The following is an 8,354-nucleotide window of genomic DNA, read 5'->3' on the forward strand; positions in this document are numbered from 1 at the left end:
TAAACCTGTTTTCAGTTGCTTATTACTTTGTTAAACTAATCCATTGGGCTGAAATTTTCCATTGTGTATGTCTGCCTCAGCTGAAATTTTCAAATACTTCAGCCTAAAATGGTTCAGCTGTTTGTGACGTTTGAGGGAAAAAATGCATTCTGCCCATGTTTAAAATTCTTCTAGTCATTTAGTTGAGAACCTCTACTACCTTCATGTTGTGGAGGAATGATTTGAAATTTGGCAAAGGTATTGCAGTGCTATGAGGGTTGTGCCTTTGTGCTGTGTCCATAAAAATTTGTGTAAATTTGGCTAAGTTATGAGCTGCTGGGAGCATGGGGGTGGAGGCAGGATACAGAACAGGTACTGAAGGGGGGTGAGGAACTGACAGTGGGAGCCTAGAAGCAGAAGAGTCTTTAGCCATTAAAGACACTCTTCTCCAAAACCTGGAATTGAATCCAGGATTCTTGTCTGTTCCTCTGCACTTAATAAACAACTGAGAAACCCAATAGTAATCTGTTTCTTGCCATCTAATGTGTAGTCCACACAGAGGAAAACAGCCTACTAATGCTGCCAGTTACTCTGTTAGCTCAAGTGTAGAGGTCTGTGCTGCTGATGATCCAAGATAGGATCAATATGGCTCTACAGGAGGACATTTGGGGTTTTTCAGTTTTTGTTTTAAAATTAGGAAATTACATTTTAAAAAAATTAAAGAATACTAAGGTTGCAAAGTCAAGCATTCAAAAGTTAGTCAGTTTTATGGTTGCCCTGAAACCTTAGTCCAGCCCCCTTGTGTGTATTACACAATCTTCAATCGCATGATCAAATACCATTTTTCCACAAGATCCTAGTGCTCAGGCTCGGAGTTCTAGAGATGAATCATGGTTGTGTAATGATGAGGCTGCTGTCTGCAGGACCCTTGCCTCATTCATTGTAGAAGTTGGAAGGTGTGTAGAGAATGAGGTAGGGGATTACAGGAAGAGAGAGGCTGATCCTGAGGTTAAGCCAGTTGAATGGCCTGGCAAATTGGATTCTATCCCTACCTGTGCTACAGAGTTGCTATGAAATCCTGGGCAAGTAACTTAGTGTTCACAGGTGGTTGGTTTTGTTTCTCATTTTCTTGCAATTAAATTGTTTGTCGATTTAAGATGGTCTAAGTTAATGCTGTTCTGCAGTTTAATGGTATTTGACTTGAATTCAATTTTCACGCTCCTCTTAAGTCATCTTGCCCATCACTTGAAGTCCTCGTATTAATTTCTTCAACTAAATTTTGAAACAGCAAAGCCAGAAACAATGGATTATTTTAAACTGCTCTGTAACTAGAAACAAATGTTTGTTTTAAATCCAACTTCCACCCTAATGAAAACTAAAACAGAGAGAAACCCCCAAGGAATTTTTGATAAAATATCCATGGTTGTCCTAATGGAGCTGCTGAATGTTGGGATTCCCCTTTGAGGCCTTTTCTGTGTGGTTTATACAGAACACCTTGTCAAGTTCTGGGAAAACGGTTCGGCTAATTCTCTGAGATCCAAAAACTGCATCTGATGCCCACTCATCATTCATGTTACTTTGTTATGTATGTAACAGCTCTAGGCCCACAGGGCCCAGGCCCAGACATGGGGCAATAGGTACTGGGTAATACCACCGTAATTCCACATCATGTCTCACACTACATAGTTTATATACATCTTTCCTAGCTACTAATATCTTTACTTGAATATAATTGGTTTGGACATTGTAGGGCGAGTGTAAGGACCAATCACTTACATCCTTCCCCTATCTGTACTTCAAGCTTATCAGTTCAGGGTGTTTCTGCTTTTCTCAACTAGCCCAAAAACACCATCCAGCACACAGCCTGTTACACCTTGTTTACAGTTTAACCTCACGCTCAAATCAAGCTATAGGCAGGTTTACTTATGCCCAACAAGATCTAAGCCTGCGCTAAATATTAATGTGATAAATATATTCCTACTTAAAGTATTTTCTCTCTAGATAGGTATTGGTTTCTGTTGTCCTACAGGTTCCATCACTCAAGCTTCAGGCACTCTAGAGAGAGATCATGGGCTGAATCCTTTGCCTTGCAAGGGTCGGTTTGTCTGTGTGCCGCACTGCCGCCATCATCATGGGCTTTGGGGACCTCTGGTCCGCTGCCGGCCTCCAACTCCTCAACGACTTCCTGGCCAACAAGAGCTACATCGAGGGGTATGTGCCCTCTCAGGCTGACATTGCTGTTTTTGAAGCAGTGTCTACGCCGCCTCCTGCTGACTTGTTCCACGCTCTCCACTGGGACAACCACATGAAGTCATATGAAAAGCAAAAGGCAAGTTTGCCAGGAGTAAAGAAGGCTTTGGGGAAATATGGTCCTGCTGATGTGGAAGACTCCACAGGTGCAAGCACAGATAGCAAAGATGATGATGACATGGATCTCTTTAGATCTGATGATGAGGAGGAAAGTGAAGAATCCAAGAGACTGAGAGAAGAGCGTCTTGCTCAATATGAATCTGAAGTCCAAAAACCCAACTCTTATTGCCAAATCATCCACCTTACTGGATGTAAAACCCTGGGATGATGAGACAGACGTGGCCAAATTGGAGGAGTCCAAAGCATTCAGGCAGATGGCTTAGTCTGGGGATCTTCCAAGCTGGTTCCAGTTGGCTATGGTATCAAGAAGCTTCAGATTCAGTATGTAGTTGAAGATGATAAAGTTGGTACAGATATGTTGGAAGAGAGAATAACAACCTTTGAAGATTATGTACAATCAATGGATGTAGCTGCTTTCAACAAGATCTAAACCCTGCTACATCTGGACTAAAAGTACTTGAAAGCTTAAAAAAAAAGAATAGCAGCCGAGGCAATCCTTGAGTAATGCAAAGCTAGAGCAAACTCTGCATAGCTGAGCCTTGGGCCCAATATCCTAATGGTAGACAGAAATCTTCACCTCCTTTCCTCCCCCAATCTCAAATAGCACACAGCCCTCCTAAAGCCTCTCAAATGAGGCCCTTTAATTAACATTTTTTTCACTGAGAGTGGGCCCAGTCCTGGGAAGTAGTAAAAACTCTCCATTCCTGTTGCAAACTACAACCTCGGTGCTTGCAGTCCAGAAACAAGGCAAAAGCCCTTTGCTGTTCAGCATCCCAAACTCAGCTCTCTTCAGGGCACTTTCGAGTTCTTCTGTTGGTAGAACCTCCAGTTTTGGTGGCAGCATTTTTTAAAACAAGTTCCATAATGGAACTCAATCCTCAGACAGATGTGAAGCTTCTATGCTGAATGTGGCTGGTTTTCTTCAGTTAATGAAAAGCCTGAAGATCCTGGAAAGTTACTGAACTTGGGCTTGAGTTAGCAGCAAGCATCCCTCTTGGGAGCCAGATGTAGGGAGAAAATTCCTTGATTTTCATTGGTAAACAACCAGGCCCTAATTTTGTGACTATTACTCAGGCAAGGCCAGGTTCAGAAGCCACACTACCTGTCTGAAAATGTGTAGTGTGCTTGCCTCAAAATGTGTCACATTCATCATGGCTAGACAGGCTCGTACAAAACTGGTCTGGTCCCTGAAAAAGCTGAGCAGCAATGGGGGGAGAGGCAGGGACTATATTTTAGAGATTTATTGATGCTGTCACCTCTATCCAGGGATGCTGATTTGTAACAACAGACACATCAGAGCATGAGGCTGCATCCAGAACCATAGATGTTGGGAGGGTTCCCCCTCCCCACATGCGTCTCACTCGCTTTTGTGATTTTAGGATAAAATAGTGTTTAATTCAGAAGACCAATGATCTTATACAGCAGCTACTGTTCCCTTTGTTATTGTTTGTGCACGTATTTTGGCATTTATACACAATGGCCCACATTCACCTCACCTAGCACAAGGTGGTGTCTGTTTTTTTCCCCCATTCTTTTCTCTGCATTCTGCCCAACAGAGGTCAGGTGCTGCCATCCTTCCTCTGGATTTTTAAGAGTGGAGAGCAGTGTTGGATTAGTCAGGCCTCGTCAGAGCCCTCCTGTCAGTGATTGCAAAGTCCTTGCATGCCCCCATGCTACTGCACAGCCGAATTTTGTAGTGGTTCTAGACTCCAGCATGTTTCCTAGAAGGAGGGGAGGTTGTGGCTGTTTTCTGCCTACAGGAGTTTGGATCAGTGTGTCTCATGGGTTGTTTAATTGGCTGCTCCCCTCTCCATGGATCTTCTGCTGCTGGACATCTCCCATAGACTCAGCAACTATGGCCTTTTTCTATTTTAAAATGCCCTGTTATGTCACAATCTCTCTCACAAGAGTTTAGTTGAAAAGGAAAAGTGTGTTAGTGTCCTCTATCCAACAGCTTAAAAGCTTGCAGGGTCGTAGTAACAAAGCCTGTCTCAGAGTGCTAGCCCCTAATAAATGAAGCAGGTTCTGTGCCAGAGCAGGTGTTCCCACTTTGGCCAATTAAGAGGGTGGGGCAGCACCTGAGGGCTATAAAAGGTCAGGGAGAGACCCAGGCAGGGAGGAGTTCTGGTGAGAATTAGTCAGGAAATGTGAGGAGAACTCTGGGGAATGTCAGAGGACAGAAAATGCTCTGTAGCTCTCCCTGGAAAGTGAGAGATGTTATCAGGAAGCCAGCAGAGGGGCTGGTTGGCCTGCTGACCTTTCTGAGTCCAAGTGAGAGCTGGGAGGCTGCAAAGGGCTGAGAGCTAGGAAGCCAAGGGAGGGGCTAGTCTGCTGATCTTCCTGAGCTAGAGAGCCAAGACTCGAGAGGGCTGAAGGCTGAGAGCAGCAGAAGGAGATGCCTGCTTGCTCTCTCAGCTGGGAGCTAGAGAACTGTCCTTGTAGGAGGACAGTGCTGGAGGGCTGGGCTCTATGTTGCATGCTCTGTTTGGACTATGCTGGTGGAATTCTGGACTGTGGCTGTGGGACTTTTGTTATGACATGTGTGCACAGGACTCTTGTAATAAGTGAACCCCCCAGGGCTGTAATTATACTTGGGAAGATACTTTGGACTATTTCTGAGGCAGCTGTATCTGTCCTGCAGTGGCCTGCAGCAGGAGGGTGCTCCAGGGAAAGGCCCTATCACATTGCCATCAATAAATTATCCAATGGGGTTTTTGTTGAACATTACTTCTAAAGCACTACAAATGCATATAAGAAATCTGATGGATAATCCCCCAAGCAGCAAAAGAAATAAAATTACACACAGGTAATTGAGATCAGAATCTGCCTTAGAATCTCCATACCCTTAGACATGTAACAGCTGTCACTTGGTACCGCAGCGTAATGATATGCTGTTAAATGGGAGAAGGGAATCACACTTTCAGGGAAATTAATGTATAAAGTTTTTGGGGAAAATCAAAGAAGATTCACCAGTTAAACCTACAAAATGATTAATGCCCTGGGGTATAGATCCAGTCAGTGAAGGACTAAATAGGCTATCTCGTTACCTCTCACTGGATTTACTGTAATGACTTGGCAGCAATCAACACCTCAGCACTGATTCTCTGATAGAGATTGTTCTTACCCAGTTCCCCATCCCTGAAATGGTGTCCCTGTTTCTGTTCAGTCCTGTACAACAGGTGTCTTCACCTCCCATGAATGCCCCAGAAGCTTTTCCACTCTCTGGGGTGACGACTTGTTAGAGGTTGCTGCAAAGGACTGTTATGTATATGTTGAACATGAAGACCCCCTGCTGTGTATGACCGAGCACTGAAAGAGGGGCCATGCTGGAAGAAAAAATTAGATGGTTTGGATTGCTGTGTTGGATGGGTTAGTAGGGGAAAGGGAGTAATCAGTCTTGCATAGGGCACCCATAAAGAAACAAACCTCAAAGAGTAAATGAAAACATTGAATGAGAAAGCAGATATGTAGTGAAACATAAATAGCGTGCTACAGCTTTAATGAGCAGACTTCAGAAAGGTGAGGTCAATAAAGCATTGAAGTTCATTAGTTCCTTAATTAGACATCAAAACTTAATACTCAGCATTAAACACTATACATGTTCAAAACAATGTCCTGAGATCAACCAATTAAGTGGTAGGTGGGTAAGATGCTCATTTCACAGCAGGGGAAACTGAGACAAGAAAGATGAAGTGACTTGCTTAAGTCCAAGCAGCAAGTTAATGGCTGAAGTAGGATTGGAACTGAGGACCTGCTGACGCCAGTCTGTGCTTATCATGGCATTCCAAGGTCTCTTTAAACTTCAGAATGTACGAGCTGAACAAAAGTTTAAGCTGCAGCAGATATTTTAAAATGCAGAAATCACAAAGAATAGATTAATTATCAGGAATACACCAATTAATAATTTATAGCTCTGGATGTTATCAGCCTACCATCATCATCTTTAATTTGTAGAACTATTTAATCCTAATATTAAACATGAACATCCAAAAAAACAAAACAAAAACCCAACTATACAAATGTGCTGTTATGCCTAACATTGCTGCGTCCTGTTACATACCAGTTCTTCACCCTGACACTAGATGGGTCTATACCATAACCTTACAAGGCACTGCTAGAAATATCCTGGCTTTGTCTTTTTTTTTTGTTATTATTATTTATTTCATTTTTCAGATGACAACACCTGAGAGGTTTATGACCATCAGGAGAATTTACTACTAAGTCATATACTGATGTAATGAAATCTAATATATGCTGTGTAATGAATTATGAGATGTTACTTAGTTTCAGGATTTTATTACTTCAATCAGTTATGACCATATTTCCTTTTATATGGTTGCTCACTCTTTAAACATACCAGATGACTGTATAGAGAACACCTAATAAAATCTGGAGATGTTAGAATGTAAATGTTTTAATTTTTTTGCCGTAAATTTGTTTTCATTCTAGCAATGAGAGCTGTCATATTGAAAACAGTACATACCTTGTTGGTATTTTCTCAGATCTTTGATAGAAAATAATTGGATAGCACTACTTAATTATGTCTACTGAGAAACATTATTAATTGGTAGTGACGGTGCTTGGGGAAAGAAGGAAGAAGAGGAAAATAGTATTCATTTTTAATAGAAAATTGGAAAGACTATAAACATGCCATTCATGATAGAAACTATTCTCCTGATTCTCATCTCATTTATACCCAGGCACCTCCAGTGACTCACTGAACTCACTCCAGATTTATACCACTGTCAATTAAAGGAGAATCAGGCTTTGTGTTCTATAAGCTACAGCAAAATCAGAGGTATGAAAACTGTCACCATAGCCTCCTGGAATTTCCTCCTAAGTTTTGCCCCAAACCAATTCTTGCATTACATTTACAAGGCTATCATCATTTGACATGTAGGGCTGATGTGGTCTCACACAAATGCACTCCTTTGAAGTAAGTGGAGTTACATAGCTATAAAACAGACATAAGATCAGAACCAGTGTCTGCATAACTCAATTATAAAACTGTCATTAACTGTCTTAAACTATATTATAATAAATAGTAGCTGAAATTTCCCTATTGACATTGTTAGGATGTTTATAACAGTGTTGAATTCTCATGGAAAATATTTTAAAATTGGTTTAATGAGGGTTAGTATAATATACTCCATGGAATAAAAATATCAAAGGGTGAGACCTTCGTGCACTTTAATGTAGGTACTGCCCTGATATTTGAGCATAGATACCTTGTATTTTATAAGGACTGCAGCTAATGATATGGCTATACATGGCTACCGCTGTACAAAAATAGGCCCCCATTGAAATAAAAGGGGCGTTCTAGTTCTATACCAATGGAACAACAGGACGCAAAGAAGCTCTCATTAAAAGATTCTAATAATATCTACAGTACTGCCCTACATCTAAGGGTACATCGACCCAGCTGCTGGGATGGGAGATGTGATTCCCAGCTCAGGCAGAGATATGTGTGCTAACTCTGCCCAGGCTGGCGCACTAAAAATAGTAGTGTGACCATAGCACAGGTGGCAGCTTGGGCTAGTCACCCGAGTACATAGGTAGGGGGTGGGCATCCTGCTGGAGAGCCCATCAGTCAGGGCTGCCCTATGAGATCATCCCTGCAGCGCCATTGTTTGACTTAGAAAAATGTCAATAGACTAATATGACAAAAAACCCTCTCACTTTGGCCCTCCAAAGACTTTGAGCTTTGCCCAGTTTCCATTATCCCATGACCTGATGACCCCATTTTTCATTTTATATTTGTTTGTTATTGTTGCTGTTGATAAACAAGACCAGCTTTCCGTGTGTGGAGATTGGATTGTCTGCCTTAAAATAGTTCCAATACAAAATTATTTAATCATCTAAACAGTATTATTAAGGGGAAGTTCTACGGCTTATGGTATACAAGAGGTCATGCTAGATGATCACAGTGGTTCCCTTCTGGCTTTGGAATCTAGGAATAAAAAAATTCTCTCAATAAGAGTGTATGCTAAGATGTTTCTCAAAAG

General features: G+C 41.8%; 1 pseudogene; it reads left to right on the top strand.

Moving 5' to 3' along the window:
- Nucleotides 1-1,015: 1,015 nt before the first annotated feature.
- On the top strand, nucleotides 1,016-7,313 carry LOC140906489 (elongation factor 1-beta pseudogene; annotated as a pseudogene).
- The last annotated feature ends 1,041 nt before the right edge of the window (nucleotides 7,314-8,354 follow it).

Source organism: Lepidochelys kempii, chromosome 2 (genome assembly GCF_965140285.1).
Source record: "Lepidochelys kempii isolate rLepKem1 chromosome 2, rLepKem1.hap1, whole genome shotgun sequence".
NCBI classification, from domain to species: domain Eukaryota; kingdom Metazoa; phylum Chordata; order Testudines; family Cheloniidae; genus Lepidochelys; species Lepidochelys kempii.